At 39.3% G+C, this 23,772-nt stretch overlaps 1 non-coding gene across 1 annotated transcript; it reads left to right on the top strand.

Annotated features, from left to right (window-relative positions):
* Positions 1-17,853: 17,853 nt before the first annotated feature.
* On the top strand, positions 17,854-17,960 carry LOC114394284. The gene has a single exon (XR_003662690.1). It is a non-coding gene; the product is annotated as a small nucleolar RNA R71 (small nucleolar RNA).
* The last annotated feature ends 5,812 nt before the right edge of the window (positions 17,961-23,772 follow it).

The raw sequence follows: 23,772 nt of genomic DNA, 5'->3' as shown, positions 1-23,772 counted from the left end.
CAGTCTTTTACAGAAATCAATGTTAATGTTTTGGATATTAACATCGGTTTTTATACAGAACCGATGTTAATATACACAAACAACATTGGTTTTTTGGAAAAATTGATGTTGTTTATGTATATTAACATCGATTTTTTTAAATAACCGATGTTGTTATTATGAATTTTTTTAATACACTTTCTATTTTTACAAAAAAACCCAAAATTTAACCTGTAAATTTCAAATCAGACCACACAACACAACATATATCATTTGCATTCTGCTTTCAAACTGTTTTTAGCAGAAAGCTAGATAGTAAACTATCAATTGTAAAAAATCAATTGATAACTATGAATAAATAATTTATTAATAACTATCAATAAAGAATATTCAATGTTAAAATAAAACACCAATTGTAAAAAATGTAAAGCAATCTAGTAAACTAATTAAGGAAACTAAAATTACATAGTTCCCTAACATCCTAAGTTTGATTTTTAACTTTGAGATAATATTGTGTCCACTGGATGCGAAGGGCCTTCAATCTCTCTGCTTTCAATGGTCTAACATCATTAAAATATTGCATGATCAAATAAAACATAAGTTAATAATGTAATACCAATGATAAGAAAATCAACTTTGTTTGAAATAAACAATTATTGTTTCTCAGTTATTCCTAAAACTTCCTAAGATTATAGTGGACATCCAGTGCATGACGTAATAGTCACACTTAGTGCTTCCTTTTCGTCTATTACACTAAATACATAATGAAATTTGGATATTAAATGTTAACTACAATTAGTGTACACACACATAAAATATATATATATATAAGTAGAAGTTTTATTTAAATCACGTACCTTAAAAACAATCCACCTAGCAACAGCCTTCGATTTAGGTTGTGGAGTATCATCAAGTCTTTTCAAAGCACTGTTGAATACAAGGAACATTAAAATATTGATGTTGTTGAGTAATGCTAATGCAAATGTACCTATTGAAAAACAACACTGACCTGTTAATTATTCCTTTAAGGTAGTTGTCTGGCTTGTTATGCAAGGAACAAAACTAGACAACTAGATTTTCCTTAGGCAAAATCACGACCATTTGCTAGTGTGTGTTGCAGAAGAGACCAATATGGGTTATTGTAGTATTATACATTATTTAAATTCAGTTGTTCAGTTTTACTTACCCATTCAGGAAGGCTCCAAGGTAGACATTCCATTTTGAACTCTTCATTCAACTCTTCATGTAACTTTCTGATTCAAATTGTGATTGCCCAGATCTCTGAATGGATAGTGGCTCAGGGAATCCATACATATTGGAATTCCCCGCTCGCATACATGTCTTAGTCAGATGCCTATTCCAACTAAGGTGTGGATTGATATCTCCATGGATTTCATTGGAGGCTTACCAAAAGCTCAATGGAAGGACACTATATTAGTGGTAGTGGATAGGCTAACTAAGTATGCTCATTTTTTTTGCATTAAATGCCTGTTTGGATACAAGCCATAAGCTCTTTTGAGAGCTTCTCTACTGGATATATACTCTATATTTCCAATAGAGAAGCTCTCAAAAGAGCTTATGGCTTGTATCCAAACAAGCACTAAGTCCCCTGATACAGCTAAAGAAGTAGCTGAGTTATGCATTAAGTCACCCTGATACAACTAAGGAAGGAATTGTTCAAGAAAGCAGAAACCCAATTGAAGATAAGCATTGTCTATCATCTTCAAACAGATGGGCAGAATGAAGTAGCTAACCAATGCTTAGGAAGCTTATTTGAGGTGTTTAACTGGAACCAAACCAAAACAGTGGCCTAACCACTTGACCTCGGCTTAATTTCAGTTTAATACCAACTTCAATATCTCTACCAAAATGTATCCTTTCAAGGCTTTGTATGGACAAAAACCCCCACTTTTAGTTAAAGGAGATGATATTCCTTCCAAATTGGAAGAGGTAAATCAGTTGAGTAAGGACACATATGAATTATTATAGGAATCGAGGAGCAACCTGCTCAAGGCTCAGCATCAAATGAAAAGATATGTGAATAATCATAGAAGGGAGCCAGTCCTTCATGAAGGAGATTGGGTCTTTTTGAAACTGCAACCTTATAGAAAGTCTCTAGGAAGAAAGACAAATGAGAAGCAGAGTCCACGGTTTTATGGACCCTACAAGGTGATACAATTTGGAGAGGTTGCTTATAATTTGGAACTCTGAGATGGTAGCAAGACGCATCTACTGTTCCATATATCTCTACTCAAGAAAACGGTTAAGCCCACTTGCTCCCCTCAACTATTACAAACAGCCCTGAATGAGAATTAGGAACTATAGGTCCAATCAAAGAAAGTAATGCAAAGTATAACTTCAAAAGATGACATAAAAGAAGTTCTCATCAAATGGCAAGACTTACCCCACCATGAAGATACTTGGGAACTTGCTGATGAAATGCAGACTGTTTTTCCTCAACTTGACCTTGAGAACAAGGTCCGTCATGAGGGGAGGGGGTATTGATAGATGGGGAAAGGTGCATGTTAGGAGATATTTTTGGAAGAGCTAAAGGGTTGTTAGTTAGAATAGCTAGGATAACTAACTGTAGTTACTTATAACTATAAACAGAATTGAGATAAGTTAGTTAAGGGTTAGACAAAAAATTGAGAAGTGGAGGGTGGTGAGACCTCGAACTCATTTTGTATTTTGTCTTGGGTGTTGAAAGTATCACCATAACAATACAATCCTTTCCTCTGTTTCTGGTCCAGTTCTTTCATTGAACAACACATAGTGATTTATAATGATATCTATAAGCTAATAACAAACTTACTTGTAAACTATCAGCCAACTTGTATTAAGACAAAAAAAATTACAGAATAATCCTATATTCAAAATTCAGTCACAACTTACAAGCACAAGAAATTATAATTCCTAAATAAGTAAATAGGTTTTCCACTTAATCAAAAAAAAAAAAAACATACCAATTCACTGTTCTTACCCAATCAAAAGTAAACACACACAGACTGTTATATTTCACTATCGTTTCAACTCAAAGTTAAAAGCCCTTAACTAGTTGTGCAAATCCTGCAAAAGCCCTTAAATGGTTGTGCAAATAGTCTGTCCTTTCTTAAGAAAAATACATGTTCTACCATAGGTTTTGCTCAAAATTGATGTCTTTGCAAAAGCCCTAAATTGATTTCGGAAATCATTTACAAACAGAGGAGAAATCGGGGAACAAAACAAACACATTTTTGTGGACAACCCCAGAACCGCATTTTTGCAAAATTCTCTCATAACAGTGAACAACATTTTTAGGTCTTCACTGTGTTTTGTTCGAAATCCTTTGGACTATAAAAACCCTCAACTAATTATAGAAAAACAACTATTCATATGGAACTAATTTATTTTCAAAGTTTTAGACTATACAAGTTTGACACAAGCATTCGAAGAATCGATAAGTAGCCATGACTGAGAGTGAATCAAAACCATATTCCTTATGCAGACAATGTGGTTGCAGTGACGTACCTCAATCGCAGCTTCAACGGTAGTGGTAGCTTCAGTAGTTGCAGCATCAGCGGTAGTGGTAGCTTTAGTAGTTGCAGCTTCAGGAGCATTTACGGTAGTCACAAGGTCATGGGGAAGGAGAAAGGAGAAAGGAGAAGGAGAAAGGACAAGATGGTTTGAGCGTGCGGGGGCCAAAATGAATTCGAGTTTTAATTTATGAACAGAACCACATCTATTTTTCTAAAATAATCGATGTTAACCTCAAGTAGTTAATGTGGCATCCCCAAAATAATGACTGGTTTAATAGTAATGATTTAAATAACAAAAACCATGGGAATTTTTTTTTCTTCTTTTTCTTTTTCATTTCTTTCTCTTTTTCACAATAATTAAGTTCAGAAGGAGAATTATCACTATAGAGTCCTGAATGGCCAGTTCACAACTCTATTCGGAGTCATTTCTTTCTGCTCACTCATAACCTCTAAAATATGTTGCTCTTTCAAAAAGGAAAAGTATATCAGTCATCATTTTAGGTCGTCACGTGTAAAATAATAAAATAAAATATGATCAATGGACTCTCTTTCATATAGGATCTGTTTACACGTTCTTTCCAAATAACAAGATTAGACATAAGTACATTCATCATTTAAAGCTGTCCAAAATATGGGAGTTTTGCAAAATACATAGTGACATCCAGAGCAAAGGTATCCACTGTGGTGGCTTCAGCCACATGTATACAATTATCAAATTCCTATACAATAGGTCTACCCATACAAAAACAAAAGAGTAAACCTAACAGTCAGTACTAGATACACCCATCCCCAAAAGTATATAAATCTAGTCTAATGAGCTGTCTACTATGATGAAGAGCCTCCACTAGTCGCCATCTCTCCAGGGCCGCTATCTTCCATAGAGTTTGCCTCAGATGCCGACATGACGTCCTCGGGAGAGTCCACCTCAGGGAGTGGGTCCTCATCACCCTCTAGAAAGTTAAGAGCATCCACAGCAGGCTCAGGAGGTAGCTCCTCTGGGTCTTCCTCAGGGTCTTCCTCAGATGACGTCACCTCGATCACTTGGACTGGCTCCACTAGATGATATGGTGTAGGCGTAGGTAATATCCACTCCACAGTGCGCTGAAGCGTGCGCGCGGGTTCCTCTAGATGCACCAATGAAGTAGCCGTGAATCGAATCGTGCCCCGGAATCGGCACCTCGCATTGCCTTCGAGGGTCTCCCAAGCTCCCTCTAGGCACTCCATCTCCACTCGATCATGGATGAACTGCGCTGCCATCACGATCTACAAGAAATAAAAGAAAGGGGTAGACTCTTTCACGAGAGATCTAACTACAGTAGCAACACAATGTGTCCCATAACCACTACATGCAATAAAAAGGTGTGCCTCAAGGCTTTTCTTCTCTGGTAATCGATTACACAGCCTTGGTAATCGATTACCAGAGGCCAAACTCGAATTACATAGCTTCTGAACATGAAAACTTGCAAAATGCACTGTGTAATCAATTACACATAACTGGTAATCGATTACCAGTGGCCTGTTCCTCTGTGTAATCGATTACCCAGCACTGGTAATCGATTACCAAAGGCCCCTTCCACATTCCAGTCCCATTTCTAAGCCTGGTAATCGATTATGCCCCTTTGTAATCGATTACCAGAAGCCCTCTTAGTTTCCTGATCTCGTTTTTAAGCCTTGTAATCGATTACCTACCCTTGGTAATCGATTACCAGAGGCCATATCCCATATATCACTCAAGATTCACAGTTGGCCAGCCACCACACAAGCCTCCTTGCTTTGTGGTCTTTGTTCTTTTATCGGTTAACTGCCAGGAGCTCGCCTGTTTAGGTACATCACAGGTTCTCACTGACTGACTATGCCTGGGTTGGGTCGGGATTGGTCAAGCTTGGTTTTGGGCAATAGCACCCCACCTGACGTCCCCAAGGTCTTCTGACCCCCGCGACATATCTCCAGGTACCACTCTGTGGTCAACGAATAAAAGTAGGAAGTCTCACCCTTCCACACTTCCTCATTTCAAGCTTGTAGGATTATGGGGTATCCATCACATGCGGTACTAGGTGGCGGTCGGGCGATGGTGCAAGTCAACTCTCCACATCCACAGATCACACATAAACCCACCATCCCCAGTTGCCCACCTTCACTGAGCTCATGTACTCCCACGTAGCCCTTATCCTCGTTCCTCTCAACACCGGGTCCCCATCAATCTCTCCAAGCTTCCACAACATCCAAGCAATTCAACATCCCAAACATCATGAACTATCAAAACCAAGGAAAACAGGGCAGAGGCAGAAAACTTTGCCCAACACAAACCAATATCACAACTTTTCTCACTTAAAAACCTCAGTAACATTCTCCTCGTTCCAATTCGTTAACCATTGGATCGACTCGAAAATTTTACTGGTAGTCTCTAGCACATAAGTCTACATTGTGACCGTTGGTATCTGCTAGAAAACGTCCAGAACCCAATCTGTACTACTCTTTCCAGAACCAGCAAATACACAACATTTTCTACACAAAGCCAAAATTCTGCTGCACATATTTGACAGCAAAATTCTGCATAAAGTGCAGATTTTCGAAATCACACTTGCCCTCATCCAATTTTGCCCAAATTGAATCCTACAAGTCCTAAATCATGTATCAATCATGTCTAAACCAAGGACAAGCTTCAAACCAAAGCAACTCAAAATCTAGGTATCTAAAACCCCTCAATTTAGTGGGTTTTCAAGGTTTGAGAAGTGAAAATGAGAATGGGGTAAACTTGGAGCAAACTCTCATCTCAAACAAGTCTATATCATCAATCTAAACTCGCTTCAACTGGTTTTACGATGAAAACCCTACCAAATCAAAATTTGACTCCTCAACACCCAATTTTATCCTAGAAATGGCTCTTGTTTTCACTTTGGTCACTCATATTCCTCATTTGCACAGTCTAAGCTTTCTCATAAGTCCTAAATGACATTTCAAACTAGGATTAACTCCCTTTAACCTCCAAATACCACTAAATCCAGATTTGGTCTTCCAACTCTCAAAGCCTCACTCTTTTTTCCATTCATAATACCACATTCTCACTTTCTAACCCTAGGTTAACTCTACCCTTCATCTCTAGCAGTTTTCCATAAGCAATTTCAGCACATAAACATCACAAGCATCATCATAAAAACCCTAAAACATAATGGGTAAGCTTGAATCACACCAAACATGACAAGTTTAACATGCTTTCATCAAATCTCTTCACAAATAACTATCATAAAGCATAAACCTAGTAAAACTACCCATCATATCTCCCAAAACCCAATACCCACGAAAATTTATGTGAGAAGAAGTCTACCCAAACCTGAAATTTCGAAGTCCCACACGTAGAGATGCGCTTCACGACTCCGAAAATGGCTTCCTTTCGCGATTTGGAGCAGAAATGGTGACCAAAGGTTGGAGCTTCAATGGTGGAGGAAGAAGAAAGGAATAGCAACGTGAGAGAGAGGGAGAAAAGCTTCTGCACTTTTGGCTGAGTGAGTGAGGAGAGAGGGAACGTTGCTTTTTAGTTTAAAAGGCTTCCTCTTTTTTTTTTAAAAAAAAAAAAAGGTATGCCACATGTCTCCTTTTGAGTGAAGCAAAAAGGGGCCCACTTTTTCTCTTGGTGTGACTCATACTCAGTCATAAGAAGAGAAAAATCTGACCTTTTTGAAACTCTAAAATCCTGCCTCGGTTTGCGTGTCATTTCTCTAGTTCTAGTCCCTCGCGTTTCTCTGCACTCGTCGGGGCCAGTTTTTGAAAGTAGGCAATATATATATCAAAACGCTCAGAATGAAACCCCGAGCGTGGTTTAGAGGTTGGTTTCGTTAAATTTTAAGTTGCACGCAAAACGATAATTTTTAGACTAAATAATTGAGAATTAACTTATAACTATCCAGTTATGGATTTCTCTTCCTTAATCAGCCTAACCCGCATATCTTTCCCCCAATATACCTACTTCTACCAGGAGTATACATACATATACGCTGAATAATACTTATATGTAATCATTCAAAACACATCGTTCACAAAATTCCGGGTAGAAATTTCCAGGATGTCACAATACTCCCACCCTTTAAGGAATTTCGTCCCCGAAATTAACTACTCTATGAACAAACTTGGGTATAATTCTCTCACCCTATCCTCTAACTCCCAGGTTGAATCAGCCTCATCGGGTCCCTACTGCACTTTCACTAATGTGATATCCTTTCCTCTCAACGACTTCATTCTTCGATCAGTAATCTTCTGAGGTTGTGCTGTATAGGTGAGGTTATCCTTCACCTGTACCTCGTCCACTGCAAGTACATGTGATGGATCCGGGTTGTACCATCTTAGTTGAGAGACATGAAACACAGGGTGCAAGTTCAATAAACTTGGGGGTAAAGCGATTTGATAAGCTACAGGCCCAACCTTCTTCAAAATCTGATACGGACCTAGATACTTGGGCGTCAACTTCCTAGATTTGAGAGCTCTTCCGACTCCGGTTACAGAAGAAACCTTCAAAAAGACATGTTCTCCTTCCTGAAAATCTAATGGCTTCCTCCTTCTGTCATAATAGCTCTTCTGCCTATCCTGAGATGTTTTCATCTTCTCTCGAATCAATTTCACTTGTTCGGTAATCTGTTGTAGCATTTCAGACCCAAAGAGTACTGCTTCTCCATCATTGTACCAACAAATAGGAGTTTTTCACTTTTGTCCATATAGAGCTTCAAAAGGAGCCATACCAATACTGCATGGTAGCAATTATTGTAAGTAAATTCGATCAATGGCAAACAATCCATCCAGCTACCTTGTTGGTCTATAATACACGCCCGAAGTAGATCTTCTAGAGTCTGAATGGTTCGTTCGGTCTGACCATCTGTTTGAGGATGATAAGCTGAACTGAGCTTCAGCTTTGTCCCCAATGCTTCATGTAGACTTGTCCAAAATCGCGAGGTAAACCTCGGATCCCTGTCTGATACAATACTGAAAGGAATCCCATGCAACCTTACTACTTCTTTGATATACAACTCTACTAGCTTCTCCATCTTATACTTCATATTCACCGGAATAAAATGAACAGATTTGGTGAGTCAAACTACAATGACCCACACAGCATCATGTCCACGACTAGTCTTGGGTAAACTAGATACAAAATCCATAGATATGCTCTCCCATTTCTATTCCGGAATTTCTAGTGGCTTTAATTCTCCTGATGATCGTTGGTGCTCAGCCTTAGCCTTTTGACATGTCAAACATCTTGCTACGTATTCAGCTACATCTTTCTTCATGCCATGCCACCAAAAACTTCTCTTCAAATCTTGGTACATCTTAGTCATTCCTGGATGAAAACTAAGACGACTTTTATGTGCTTCTTCCAAGATCTTAACTTTCAAATCATCTAAAGATGGCACACATATCCTCCCCTTGAATCAAATTGACCCGATTGTGTCCTTCTTAAACTCCACATCCTTATCCCCCATTGCTTCTAACACCTTGCCTTGCAGAAACGGGTCATCCTCTTGAGCCTCACGTATGTGATTTACGAATTCATTGGTGATCTGCAACGCTCCCACAAATAAGCTCTTGGGTCGTATCTCGATTGCTAGATTCAGGTCTCGGAATTCCTCTATCAATCTCTGCTCCAAACTCATCATAGTCGCAACATGTAAAGACTTCCGGCTTAATGCATCGGCTACTACATTAGCCTTTCCTGGATGGTAGGAAAGACCAAAATCATAATCCTTGAGGAACTCCATCCATCTTCGTTGCCTCATATTGAGTTCCTTATGATCGAACAAGTATTTGAGACTCTTGTGATCACTGAAAACATCAAAACGAGTACTGTATAAATAGTGCCTCCAAATCTTTAAGGCAAAGACCACAGCTGCCAGTTCCAAATCATGGGTCGGATAGTTAACTTCATGAGGATGCAATTGGCGTGAAGCATAAGCCACTACTCTTCCCTCTTGCATTAACACACACCCCAAGCCTTGCCCGCTTGCATCGCAATACACTTCAAATGGCCTCTTAAGGTCGGGCAAAATTAACACCGGAGATGTTGTCAACTGCCTCTTCAACTCTTGGAAGCTTTGATCACATTTCTCATTCCAGACAAACTTCTCATTCTTACGAGTCAATTTAGTTAGGGGCAGTGCCAATTTAGAAAATCCCTCAATGAATTTTCTATAATAGCCAGCCAACCCCAAGAAACTTCGAACTTCCGTTGGAGTTGTCGGTTGTTGCCACTCCATAACCGACTCCACTTTAATCGGATCCACCGCAACCCCGTCTTTAGAAATCACGTGCCCCAAGAACTGCACTTTCTCCAACCAAAATTCACATTTCGACAATTTGGTGAACAATTTCCTATCCCTCAGGATATGCATGACAATTCTCAAGTACTTCTCATGCTCCTCCTTATTCCTTGAATACACTAGGATATCATCAATGAACACAACCACAAACTGATCTAAGTAATCATGGAATATGCGGTTCATATAGTCCATGAAGATAGCCGGAGCATTAGTCACTCCAAATGGCATGACTAAATACTCGTAATGCCCATACCGAGTTCGAAACGCAGTCTTTGGGATATCTTCCTTCTAAACTCGGATTTGATGATACCTCGATCGCAAATCGATCTTCGAAAATACTGTCGCTCCCCTCAATTGGTCAATCAAATCGTCTATCCTTATGATCGAGGCCCTACCCGAATCAAATAAACATGAAAATGCAGTAACTAGGAAGTGATCCTAGGTCGTTTCCCAACGAGCAGTGACAAACCAAATGTTCATAATATACTTGCAGTAACTGTAACGATTAGGGGGGTTTGTTTGTTTTGTGATTAAAGAGTAGAACAAATAAACTGGAATACGAAACTACTAATATTAAAAACGGGTTGTTTCCTCTGATTCAGAAGCCATTCTCTTATCCTGGGTTATGGAGAATTTGTCCCTAACAGTCAACCACTTAATCCAACCCTATTTCAATTTACTAAGCGAAAATCAACTTAGGGTTTTCAATACGTGATTAGGCACCACATACACCAGTTAGCCCTTCGTCCATTAAGCATGAACGCAATTTAGGCTCAGAGGCAATTAATCGAACACGAAACGTGCACTGATTAATATTCACGAATTTGGGATAACTGGTGAAGGGAAAACTGCCAGGAAACCACATTACAAGCGAAACCTCAAAGAGAGTTGGGCTTCGTCCTCAAAAGGAAACAACACCAGAAAATCTAGCCTTCCATGGATTCAAACAGAAAACACGAATGAAACATGAAGCAGTAACGTAAATAAACAGAAATGTAAATGAAACAGAAACGTAAATGAGAGTAGAAGAAGAAGCAAGAACGAAATTGTAATTAGAAGCGGAGAACGTAAAATTGCATTACGTGAACAATAGCATTAAAGCAGAAAAACGTAAAACCCTAAAACAAAAGCTCTGAATAATGAATAGCATAACAGCATAGCCTTGCACGAATCCCAAGGCTGCTATTTAAAAAGAGTCACTCAAAGTCACTGGGCCCTATTACAATACTCTGGCCTAAAATGAAATAAACACTGAACAACATAAAATAAAATTGCGAAATTTCCTAATTAGAAATTAACTAAGGTAAGCGCTGCTTTATTTGCCCTCTTCAAGTCCATAACCAAAATCTGGATTAAGCCCAATGTTTCATTAATTCCTGAAATTAGATTAAAAACATCAAATTAGCTAAATAGCCCAAATAATAAAATTGTCTGATTTATTGACAATTAAGACCAATCAGTAATTAAAATGGTGCAAAAAGGGTTTAGAAAATAGAAGAAAATGATGGCACATCAAAACCCCCCATACTTAGCCTTTTGCACTCCTGGGCAAAATGAAACAAAGAACAAAATCCAAGGATATCAAAGAGAGACAAACAAAAACATTCACATATTTCTCAATGAACATCAAGGAATGAAAGGAATGGGTAACATCTAACATAAGGAGATCCAAAAAGTCAAGACATTCATGAAAATCATCCAAGCAACCCAATCATGGCAAAATAGTTAATCAGCTCAAGAATGAAAAGTGATAAAGCCTCACAAGATATACACTCTATCTCTCAAGTGTCTAGGCTACTATTTACCCTCAAAGCACCCATGAAAGCAGACACCACATAAACTTGGCAAGATTCTAAAATTGACAATCAACCCATAAACACAAGCACATCAGGATCAAAAGGTCTTTTAAGGTTGTAATGGGGCCAAGGACAAGGTATGGAAAAATATGGAATAAGTGGCTAAATCCCAAAGGAATAGAGGAGCAATGGGGAATAAGTGCATATTAAGAAAAAATAAGAAAATAAAAAGAAGTAAAGATAAAATTTAAACATAAAGAGTAGAAACAAGAGTTTCATCATTCTTGTGCCATTTAAGATCTTATTCACTCAACTTTATTGCTTTTCTTTTTCTTTTTTCGAATTTTTTTTTTATTTTTTTTTTTATTTATTTTTTATTTTTTATTATTATTTTTTTTTACTCTATAACCTTTGAGAAACAATATTTCATTCAGCATGTCCAACATTTAACCAATATACAATGTACATCAAGTATGGCCCAAAATACATCATGAAGCATAGCCAACAAAACAAGTTATCCAATGAAACAAAAAACCCCCACACTTATTCCCAAAACAATTCCAAAGCTCCAAAATTCCTTAAGGATATGGTGATATCATGGTTTTTCATTTAAGGGTTGTAGTGAGCTTCAAAACAAGGAAAGGGAAACAAGGCTCAAAAAGGGCTATCAAAGGAATTAATTCAAGGTAAGTCCATTTGGCTAGAAGCTTATAAGAACAAAATTGCCTTAATCATTTCCAAATATGCATGTGAATTAGGAAGCATCAACAAGAATCAAGCCAAGGCTATTGTGCAAGCAATCAATGGGGCAAAACACACCAAATGATTATGATGATGGATGGCTCAAATTCTCACAAAGGTAAACTCATCACTTTCAAATTGAGCTTTCAAAACTATCATGACATGTAGAGGAGAATCAAGGATTTCAAGTCACAAAATGTCAAGAGCTTTTATTTTCAAAACAATTACCCATTTCTTGAACATATCCTATAATTCAAAGAAAAACATGCAAAGTCGTACATGCACACAAAATTGACCCAAAATTTTAAACTAAAAATCCGACGAAACTAACAACATTAACAAATTAACACAACTAACAAATTAGCAAAACCAACAAAACTAGCAAAACCAAAGAACACTCCCCCCCCCCCCCCCATACTTAAACAACACATTGTCCTCAATGTAGCACAATTAAAAGATTAAAAACAATTAAATCATCAAAGAGAATCGGACAAGTGTAATAAAAGCAAAGAAGGAGGTAGGAAAAGAAAAACTCCCTAAGTCATGGTGGAGGAAGAGTAGGGTGGAGTAAGGAAGTCTCTTCCACCACTACGTCCACTAAAGAAGGGTTCGTGAGGAATGGCTTAAGTCGATGTCCGTTGACCTTGAAGCTCTTGTTTGTGGAGTCGCTTTTGATCTCAACTGTACCATAAGGAAAAACATTAGTAACAACAAAAGGACCAATCCACTTAGACCTCAACTTACCACTCATGAGTCCAAGCCTAGAATTATACAATAACACTTTTTGCCCAACCATGAAGTCCTTTTTAACTATCATGCTATCATGGAACTTCTTGGTCTTTTCTTTGTAGAACTTGGCATTCTCGTAGGCTTCTAGGCGGATTTCATCTAACTCACTCAATTGCAACTTTCTTTCCTCACCAGCTTGATCCATAGAGAAGTTGCAAGTCTTCACTGCCCAGTAAGCTTTGTGCTCAATTTCCACTAGAAGATGACATGCCTTTCCAAAGACAACCCGATAAGGAGACATTCCTATGGGTGCTTTGTAGGCAGTCCGATGTGCCCAGAGAGCATCGTCAAGCCTGGTACTCCAATCTTTCCTGCTTGGCTGCACAATCTTCTCTAAAATTCGCTTGATTTCCCGGTTAGAAATTTCTGCCTGTCCATTGGTCTGGGGGTGGTATGGTGTGGATACCCTGTGTACCACCCCGTACCTTTTAAGCAGGGCATGCATTGTCCTGTTGCAAAAATGGGTTCCTTGATCACTAACAATTGCTTTAGGTACTCCAAACATGCAAAAAAGATTAGACCTGACAAAGTCTGCAACAACTTTAGCATCATTAGTTCTAGTGGGCTTGGCTTCCACCCATTTTGAAACATAGTCAACTGCAAGGAGAATGTAAACATAACCAAAAGAGACAGGAAAAGGGCCCATGAAATCTATACCCCAAACATCAAAACACCTCACAGAATAGCATAGGTTGCTGAGGCATTTGTTGTCGCCATGTAAGTGTATTTCCTGCTCTTTGGCACTGCTCACAAGTGCTGCAGATCTTCCACGCATCTTTAAAGATGGTGGGCCAATAAAAACCACAATCAAGCACTTTGCAAGCTGTCCTTTGAACACCCAGATGACCTCCCGGTGCGGAAGAATGAAAGAACTGCAGGACTGAGTCAGTCTCATGATCTGGAATGCATCGTCTAATTACCTGATCACTGCACAATTTCCACAAGTAGGGGTCATCCCAAATAAAATGCTTAGCATCACTTTTAATTTTATCTTTGTGGGCCTTAGATGCTAAGGGAGGAAAAACAGAGGCAACTAAATAATTGACAATGTTAGCAAACCAGGGAGTAGAAAGAAAGTCAGAAATACTATACAGTATATACAAATGATCATCTGGGAAATCATCCCGAATGGGTGAATCCGCATCTGATACACGTTCGATCCGACTCAAATGATCAGCAACTAGATTTTGTGCTCCGCTCCTATCACGGATCTCCAAGTCAAACTCTTGGAGCCAGAGCATCCATCGGATCAACCTAGGCTTAGAATCAGCCTTCTTCAACAAGTACTTTAGAGCTGCATGGTCAGTATAAACAATAATGCGGGTACCAAGCAAATAAGATCGAAATTTTTCAAGAGCAAAAACTATGGCTAGAAGCTCTTTCTCAGTAGTAGTATAATTCGCTTGGGCAGCATCTAAAGTCCTAGAAGCATAATATATCACCCTGGGCAATTTATCAATTTTCTGAGCAAGGACATCCCCCAATGCATAATTTGATGCATCACACATAAGCTCAAAAGGGGTTGTCCAATCGGGTGCCTGGATGATGGGGGTGGTTGTCAACGCTCTTTTGAGGCAATCAAAAGCCTCTTTGCATCTGTCATTAAAGTCAAACTCCACCTCCTTTTGCAACAAGTTGGACAGTGGAAGGGCTACTTTGCTAAAATCCCTTATAAAGCGCCTGTAGAATCCTGCATGACCAAGAAAAGATCGCACCTCTCGCACACAAGAGGGGTAAGGCAATTGTGAAATAACAGAAATTTTTGCAGGATCTACTTCAATACCCTTATTGGAAATAATGTGGCCTAAAACTATACCTTGCTCAACCATAAAATGACATTTTTTAAAATTTAGAACAAGGTTAGTTTCAATGCATCTATTCAAAACTTTTTCCAAACTATTCAAACAACCATCAAAAGAGGATCCATATACAGTGAAATCATCCATAAACACCTCTATGCAATTTTCTAAAAAATCACTGAAAATACTAATCATGCACCGCTGGAAGGTACCAGGGGCATTGCACAGGCCGAAAGGCATCCTCCTATAAGCAAAAGTGCCGAAGGGGCAAGTGAATGTGGTCTTTTCCTGATCCTCAGGAGCAATAGTAATTTGCATATAACCAGAAAAACCATCAAGGAAACAGTAGTGGGATTTACCTGCCAGGCGTTCAAGCATCTGGTCAATGAATGGCAGGGGAAAATGGTCCTTTTTGGTAACCTGGTTCAGCCTCCTATAGTCAATGCAGACTCTCCAACTGTTCTGCACCCGAGTAGGAATCAGCTTCTCCTTCTCATTTTTTATCACTGTGAGGCCGGTCTTCTTCGGGACTACCTGGACGGGACTCACCCATTGGCTGTCGGAGATAGGATAAATGATTCCAGCTTGCAAAAGCTTGGTTATCTCCTTCTTTACCACATCAAGAATCACCGGGTTGAGTCTTCTCTGTGGCTGTCTTACTGGTTTAGCTCCATCCTCTAAATTTATTCGATGCATACACGTGGATGGGCTAATACCAAGAATGTCCGCCAAGGTCCAGCCTATAGCCTTCTTATGCTTCTTGAGAACTGACAACAACTTCTCCTCTTGCTCATCAGCAAGGGAGGCAGATATAATCACTGGAAAACTCTTACTATCATTCAAGTAAGCGTATTTTAAATTTGATGGCAGAGGCTTCAATTCTGGTGTGGTCGGCTAGACAGTGGTAGAAGGAGATGGTTTCTCAGCCTTTACCTCATAAAGAAAGTCAGAGGTATGTGTACTTCCTGAAACATGGTTAGTCCTATCTAACTCTATAAAATCAATCTCAAGAGGTAAAACACCACCACCAGACATGCAATCAATATCACTCTCAGATTCACTCTCAGATTCAGTCTCAGCATCAAATTCAGACATATGATCAAGTACAATTTCAGACTCAATGCATGAAGAGTGAGAGGCATGCAGATTAGAATAAAGATCAGTCATGTATTCATCAACAACATGGTCAATTATTTCAGCATGAAATACAGAAAGATCTTTAGATGGGTATTTCATAGCATCCAGAATATTAAAATGAACAGCTATATCACCAAACTCCATGGATAGTGTGCCTGCATAAACATCTATCTTAGTTCTAGCAGTTTTCATAAAGGGTCTGCCTAGAATGATGGGAATTGATCCTTGAGAAAGCCCATCTTCCATATTCAAAATATAAATATCAACAGGGAAAATCAGTTCACCAACTCTAACTAAGACATCTTCTACGAAACCAACAGGGTAGGCAACACTTCTATTAGCTAAATGAATTACCACATCAGTTGACTGCAAGGGACCTAGAGATAGAGAATTAAAAATAGACAGAGGCATAACACTAACAGAAGCTCCTAAATCTAGCATGGCATTGTCAAACTTACTATTCCCTATAATACAAGGTATGCTGAATGTACCTGGATCTTTGCATTTTTCAGGAATTTGAGGAACAGATTTACCAATCAATGCGGAGACATTTCTGCCCATGCTAATCCGTTCACTTCCTTTAAGCTTCCGCTTATTAGTGCACAACTCCTTCAAGAATTTGGCATATCTTGGAATTTGCTTTATTGCATCCAACAGAGGTATGTTTACCTCTACTTTTCTAAACGTTTCCAAGATCTCTTTCTCTGCCTCTTCCATTTTTTTGTTGGAAACTGCTCTTGGAGGGAATGGAAGAAGGGGAATGTGCTGCTTCTGCAAATCAGAATTACCTGTGGAACAAGATTCACCTGCACAGAAATTGTTAGGTAAATTTTTGTCATCACCTTTTTCTGGAGTAGAGTGAAGTTTGGCAGGTTCATTTGCAGATAAGGAAGGTGCTACGGGTTGAGGTCCTTGACACTGCTTTCCCGACCTCAATGAAATGGCACTGACATTTTTGGGATTTTGGACAGCTTGAGAAGGCAGCTTGTCAGAATTCTGGGACTATTGTTGATTCAATTGGGTAGCCAATTGTCCCATTTGATTGGTTAAGCTCTGAATGGAGGCTATGGTCTCTTGCTAAAACTGCATGTTCTGCATAGTCATTTGCCTCACAAGTTCTTCGAGGGAAGGTTGTGGAGGGGCCTCAACTGTTGGCTGTTTCTGGGGTTGTTGCTGTTGTTGGATTGGTGGAGGAATGTATGGTCTGCTTGGGCCAGCAGCATTTTGGAAGGAAGGAGCAGGCTGCTGTTGTTGTTGCTGAGGGCTGGACCATCTGAGGTTAGGGTGATTCCTCCATCCAGGGTTGTATCTGTTGCTGGAGAGGTCATAATTGTTCTGCTGTGGTTGATTTTGCTGCTGAGGTTGAGGAGGTCTATTGTAAATGTTTGCAGCATAAGCTTCAGGCTACTCAATTGCTCCAGGTTGCTGCATGGAAGGGCAAAGGTCTGTATGGTGGTCAGCAGAGGAGCACAAACCACAAACCCTTGCGACAGGTACAGATTTCTGATTCAAGGCCAGCTGGGTTATCAAGTTAACCAATGCATCCAGTTTGCCTTCAAGCTTCTTAGTTTCAGATGATGCAGATGGGTTTGTAGCTACCTCATGCACTCCCCTAATGACTATGGCATCATTTCTGGCGCTAAACTGCTGGGAGTTGGAAGCCATCTTCTCAATTAAATTTCTGGCTTCAGCAGGAGTCATGCCTCTAAGGGCTCCACCACTGGCAGCATCTATCATACTTCTCTCCATATTACTGAGTCCTTCATAAAAATATTGGAGAAGAAGCTGCTCTAAAATCTGATGGTGGGGGCAACTGGCACATAGTTTTTTAAATCTCTCACAGTACTCATACAGGCTCTCTCCACTGAGTTGTCTAATACCTGAGATATCCTTCCTGATGGTTGTGGTCCTGGAAGCAGGGAAAATGTTTTCTAAGAATACTCTCTTAAGGTCATCCCAGCTCGTGATGGACCTTGGAGCAAGGTAATACAGCCAGTCCTTTGCCACTCCCTCTAATGAATGAGGAAAAGTCTTCAGAAATATGTGATCCTCTTTAACATCTGGGGGTTTCATGGTGGAGCAGACAATGTGAAATTCTTTCAAATGTTTGTGCGGGTCTTCACCTACAAGGCCATGAGACTTTGGAAGCAAATGAATCAGTCCAGTTTTAAGAACATATGGGACATCCTCATCGGGGTATTGGATGCACAAGCTTTCGTAGGTGAAATCAGGTGCAGCCATTTCCCTTAGAGTCCTCTCACGGGGTGGAGGTTGTGCCATGTTCTCAGAATGTGCAAAATCAGAATGCTCAAAATTATAATGCTCAAGATCAGGATGTTCAAAATCACCAATAACAGAATGCACAGATTCACCAGTAATGGAATGCTCAGAATGATCAAAAGGTATAAAATGATGCCTAACTAATCTGTGAAATGTCCTATCTATCTCAGGATCAAAGGGTTGTAAGTCAGATGGATTGCCTCTAGTCATACACTACATTCAGCATGCACACAACTAGTTGCCTTGTCATGTAAATAAAGGTGTAGGTTTGAACTACAGCTACCCTCAAATGATATCCAAATGACTTGAAATTTTGTGAGCAACCTTATAAAATGATGAAAAGATAGCACAAAAAATTTCAGACAAAAATTCAAAGTCTAACTATGAAAGCTAAAATTGGTATGTTAAGAAAAATAAGTGAATAAAACTTGAAAAATAAAAAACTTTTGACAGAATCACTTTTTTTGGACGATGGAGACCTCAGCCGGCCTATGGCAGGCCACCATGGCGTAGGAAATTTTTTTCTACCCCAAATGCATAAGGAAAAACATTAGTAACAACAAAAGGACCAATCCACTTAGACCTCAACTTACCACTCATGAGTCCAAGCCTAGAATTATACAATAACACTTTTTGCCCAACCACGAAGTCTTTTTTAACTATCATACTATCATGGAACTTCTTGGTCTTTTCTTTGTAGAACTTGGCATTCTCGTAGGTTTCTAGGCGGATTTCATCTAACTCACTCAGTTGCAACTTCCTTTCCTCGCCAGCTTGATCCATAGAGAAGTTGCAAGTCTTCACTGCCTAGTATGCTTTGTGCTCAATTTCCACTGGAAGATGACATGCCTTTCCAAAGACAACCCGATAAGGAGACATTCCTATGGGTGCTTTGTAGGCAGTCCGATGTGCCCAGAGAGCATCATCAAGCCTGGTACTCCAATCTTTCCTGCTTGGCTGCACAATCTTCTCTAGAATTCTCTTGATTTCCCTGTTAGAAATTTCTGCCTGTCCATTGGTCTGGGGGTGGTATGGTGTGGATACCCTGTGTACCACCCCGTACTTTTTAAGCAGGGCATGCATTGTCCTGTTGCAAAAATGGGTTCCTTGGTCACTAACAATTGCTTTAGGTACTCCAAACCTGCAAAACAGATTAGAACTGACAAAGTCTGCGACAACTTTAGCATCATTAGTTCTAGTGGGCTTGGCTTCCACCCATTTTGAAACATAGTCAACTGCAAGGAGAATGAAAACATAACCAAAAGAGACAGGAAAAGGACCCATGAAATTGTTAGACAAGTGGCCTCAAATATCTTAAGAAGGGGGGGTTGAATTAAGATATTCCAAACTGTTTCCCCTAATTAAAAATCTATTTCACTTTTTACTCAAGTTATGAATTCCCTTAATGACAATCTTCTTAAATATTAATTCAAACGAAGCAACTTGAATATGAATATAAAGCAATAATAAATAAAGGAGATTAAGGGAAGAGAAAATGCAAACTCAGTTTTATACTGGTTCGGCCACACCCTTGTGCCTACGTCCAGTCCCCAAGCAACCCGCTTGAGAGTTCCACTATCTTGTAAATTCCTTTTACAAGTTCTAAACACACAAGGACAATCCTTCCTTTGTGTTTAGAGATCCTTTACAACAAGAGACTCACAGTCTCTTAATCCCTTAGAGAATGAGAAGAAGAAGAGGAACAAATCTCTCTAGAAAGAGATGGATTTTACAGATTGAGCACTCAATTAATTCCTTAATGAATTGCAATTGAATTGGCCAAGGAATTCTTAAGAGGATAAAATGAATTTGCTCTTTGAGAGGATAAACACTTTGTTGTACTCAAAATCTCTGAGCAATTTCGTGTTTAAGTCACATATATATAGACCATTGGTGGTCATGAGTAAGGCCTTTGAAAAGTTGTGACTCTTGAAATTATTTTTCTGAAATTCCTGTCTGGTAATCGATTACAGTAATTGTGTAATCGATTACAGCTTTTAAAATTTGAATTAAAACGTTTACTAACTGCTGGTAATCGATTACCAAAATTGTGTAATCGATTACACAGTCTAAAATTTCGAATTCAAATTTTTATAGCTGTTATAAAACGTATTTGGCCACTGGTAATCGATTACATCCTCTGGTAATCGATTACCAGAGAGTAAAACCTTTGAAAAACACTTTTTATTTTAAATCACTTGGCCAAACCTTTGCTAATTCAATTAGGAATTCCCTTCCTAATATTCTAGTGATCATCTTGATGTTGTGCCTTGTAATCTTGAAGTATTGTCTTGAATTTTAATCTTGAAAAGCCCATTTGCATCAATTGCAACACATCATCATGATCATCATCAAAACATCAAAGCCAATTGCATCTACAGAAATCTATACCCCAGACATCAAACACCTCACAGAATAGCATAGGTTGCTGAGGCATTTGTTGTCTCCATGTAAGTGTATTTCCTGCTCTTTGACACTGCTCACAAGTGCTGCAGATCTTCCACGCATCTTTAAAGATGGTGGGCCAATAAAAACCACAATCAAGCACTTTGGGAGCTGTCCTTTGAACACCCAGATGACCTCCCGGTGCGGAAGAATGACAGAACTGCAGGACTGAGTCAGTCTCATGATCTGGAATGCACCGTCTAATGACCTGATCACTGCATAATTTCCACAAGTAGGGGTCATCCCAAATAAAATGCTTAGCATCACTTTTAATTTTATCTTTTTGGGCCTTAGATGCTAAGGGAGGAAAAACAGAGGCAACTAAATAATTGACAATGTTAGCAAACCAGGGAGTAGAAAGAGAGTCAGAAATACTATACAATATATACAAATGATCATCCGGGAAATCATCTCGAATAAGTGAATCTGCATCAGAGACACGTTCGATCCGACTTAAATGATCAGCAACTAGATTTTGTGCTCCGCTCCTATCACGGATCTCCAAGTCAAACTCTTTGAAATTCTGATACTGAGGACAGATGTCGTACAGGATGTCACGACATCCCGCTTCAGAACATGCAGATTATATATGACAGTATGAACAGATTAAACAAGTAAATAACACAAGAGAATTGTTAACCCAGTTCGGTGCAACGTCACCTACATCTGGGGGCTACCAAGCCAGGGAGGAAATCCACTAGAATAGTATTAGTTCGAAGATCTAACAGCCACTGTATACAACCTTCTCACCTAATCACTACCCATGCAACTTCTACCTAAGAGCCACTCTTAGATATGAGAACCCCTCTCACTCCCTCTCAATCACTCACCCGTGTTTACAAACAAATCAAAGACACACCAGAGATTGCTCTCTGAACAATAGAGATCAACTCTACACACTCAGGTCCAACACTTGATGTTAGGGTAACATCAAGGTGGCTCACAAAACACTCAAGTCCCAAAACTCACAAAATAACTCTTCAATCTCGGACTTGGTAGAAAACTCGTGCAGCCTTCATGTTTATATAGCATTGTGCGTATCTGGGCTGCAACAACTTGCGCTGGATAAGATCTATCATTCTCCTGAAAAATCTGCACTTAAAGATCTAAAAGATAAAGTTTGATCTTTTAGTTTTTATCTTTAATCTTTAATCCCTGAACGAACTATTCAAGTTTGTAATTCGAACTTTAATTATCTTTTAATTCGTTCCTAAAGATAGATCGCCTAATCTGTTGCTGACTGCACATTAATCTGTTAAAGGTATAACAGATTTATGTGTCCAGTATTTTCGGGCAGGATGTCCTGGACATTGTATCCGACATCGTGGATCCTGCAGCTTCAATTCTTCATTTGACATTTTATCTTGCCTTGTGCATTGTGCAGCCCGATCTGATTCCTTGACATAATGTTAGACATCATGTGCAGCAACTCCAGCTTTCCTTCATTGTCTAAGTGCTTATGTTTTAACAAAATTTTAGCCAATCTTTTAAAACTCAGTAAAGCTAAGCACTAACAATCTCCCTCTTTGGCAAATTTTGTCTAAAACATACTTAGACACTTCCTGAGCAGGTACGAGCAGTCATGCAAGTGGGATCAGCAACTTTCATTATCAGAGTAATCAAGCACAGCAGTCTCTGTAGTAGTGACAGCAAAATTCTGCAAGTTGCAAATCTACAAGTCTTTTCCAGGATGTCAAGACATCTCACGTGACATCAGCTTTCTGCTCCCCCTGTCTCCATGCTCTTACTGCAGCATCTTCTATCAGCTACTAGTTTCAGTAGCTTACATCAATCATCATCAGCAGCAGCAGTATAAATACTACTCCCCCTCAAAATCATAAATCATGCATAATATCCTACATGCATAATCTACTGCATAATCTACATGCATAATATCCTATCCTACTACTCCCCCTTTTTAGACAGAATTTGGAAAAAGTAGAATGCATGAAATTAAGGTGCAAATATTACAGACCAATAGCAATCCATTGTTCAAAGGGACATGCCCCAATAGCTAGTAACAGTAAAAAAATAAAGGTCTGATGGTCATGGGGTGGCATCAGAATCATCATCATCTGATTCTGTATCCTCTGCTGCATCTTCTTCTTCCTCAGCTGCTTCTCCATCATCAATGCCATTGTCTGAGAGTCTTTTGATCAGGCGTTCCAGCTCCATTTTCTTCTCTGTGTTGGCTTTGATGGTTGCCTCCAGCACCTTGCATGTGTCCTTGAGTTCAGCAATCAAATCATCCTTGGACACAGCACCTGAAGCAGCAGCTTTCCCTGATGTCGAGACAATGTCTGGGACATGTGTCCCCTCAAACAGTTTGTAATGCAGGGATAGAGGAGATTCTCTCTTCTTTACAGAGTCAATGTTGTTTAAGATATTGGGATGTTGACTCAACATAATGCCACACAATACAGTTGGGAAGGCAATGGGTAATTTGACAGCAAAAGATTCTGAATGCTTAATAGTTTGATCAAAAATATAGTTTCCAAAATTAAATTTGGACTCGGTTCCAACAGCATACAGAAATTTACCCAAACCTGTGGCAACAGTGGAAGTATGATTGGTGGGTACCCAGTTGGCAGTGCCAATCCTATGCAGGATTGCATACTTCACACTTAGCTTCCCTACAGAAAGCTTCCCTTTCTTTGGCCAATGCTGGACTTGCTTGGCAGTGATTTCCTTGGCAATTTGATGCTCAGAAACAGCAATATCCACCACTCCTTCAGTTGGTCTGCCCAGGTATTTGTTGATTACAGCAGGGGAGAATCTAATACATTTTCCTCTGACAAACACTTTCTGATACTCATCACTCTTTCTGTTTGTTATGTCAGAGGGAATGTTGACAATGAATTCCCTGACTAGGCTTTCATAACAATCTCCCAACTTGGTGACTGTTTTCAGCAGTCCAGCAGCCTTGATGAGGTCCATGATCTCCTTGCAATCCAAGGCATCTCTTCCCAGTTCTCTTTCTACAGCAAGT

Source organism: Glycine soja, chromosome 17 (assembly GCF_004193775.1).
Source record: "Glycine soja cultivar W05 chromosome 17, ASM419377v2, whole genome shotgun sequence".
Taxonomy (NCBI): Eukaryota; Viridiplantae; Streptophyta; class Magnoliopsida; order Fabales; family Fabaceae; genus Glycine; species Glycine soja.
This window is presented reverse-complemented; position numbering and strand designations above follow the sequence as displayed.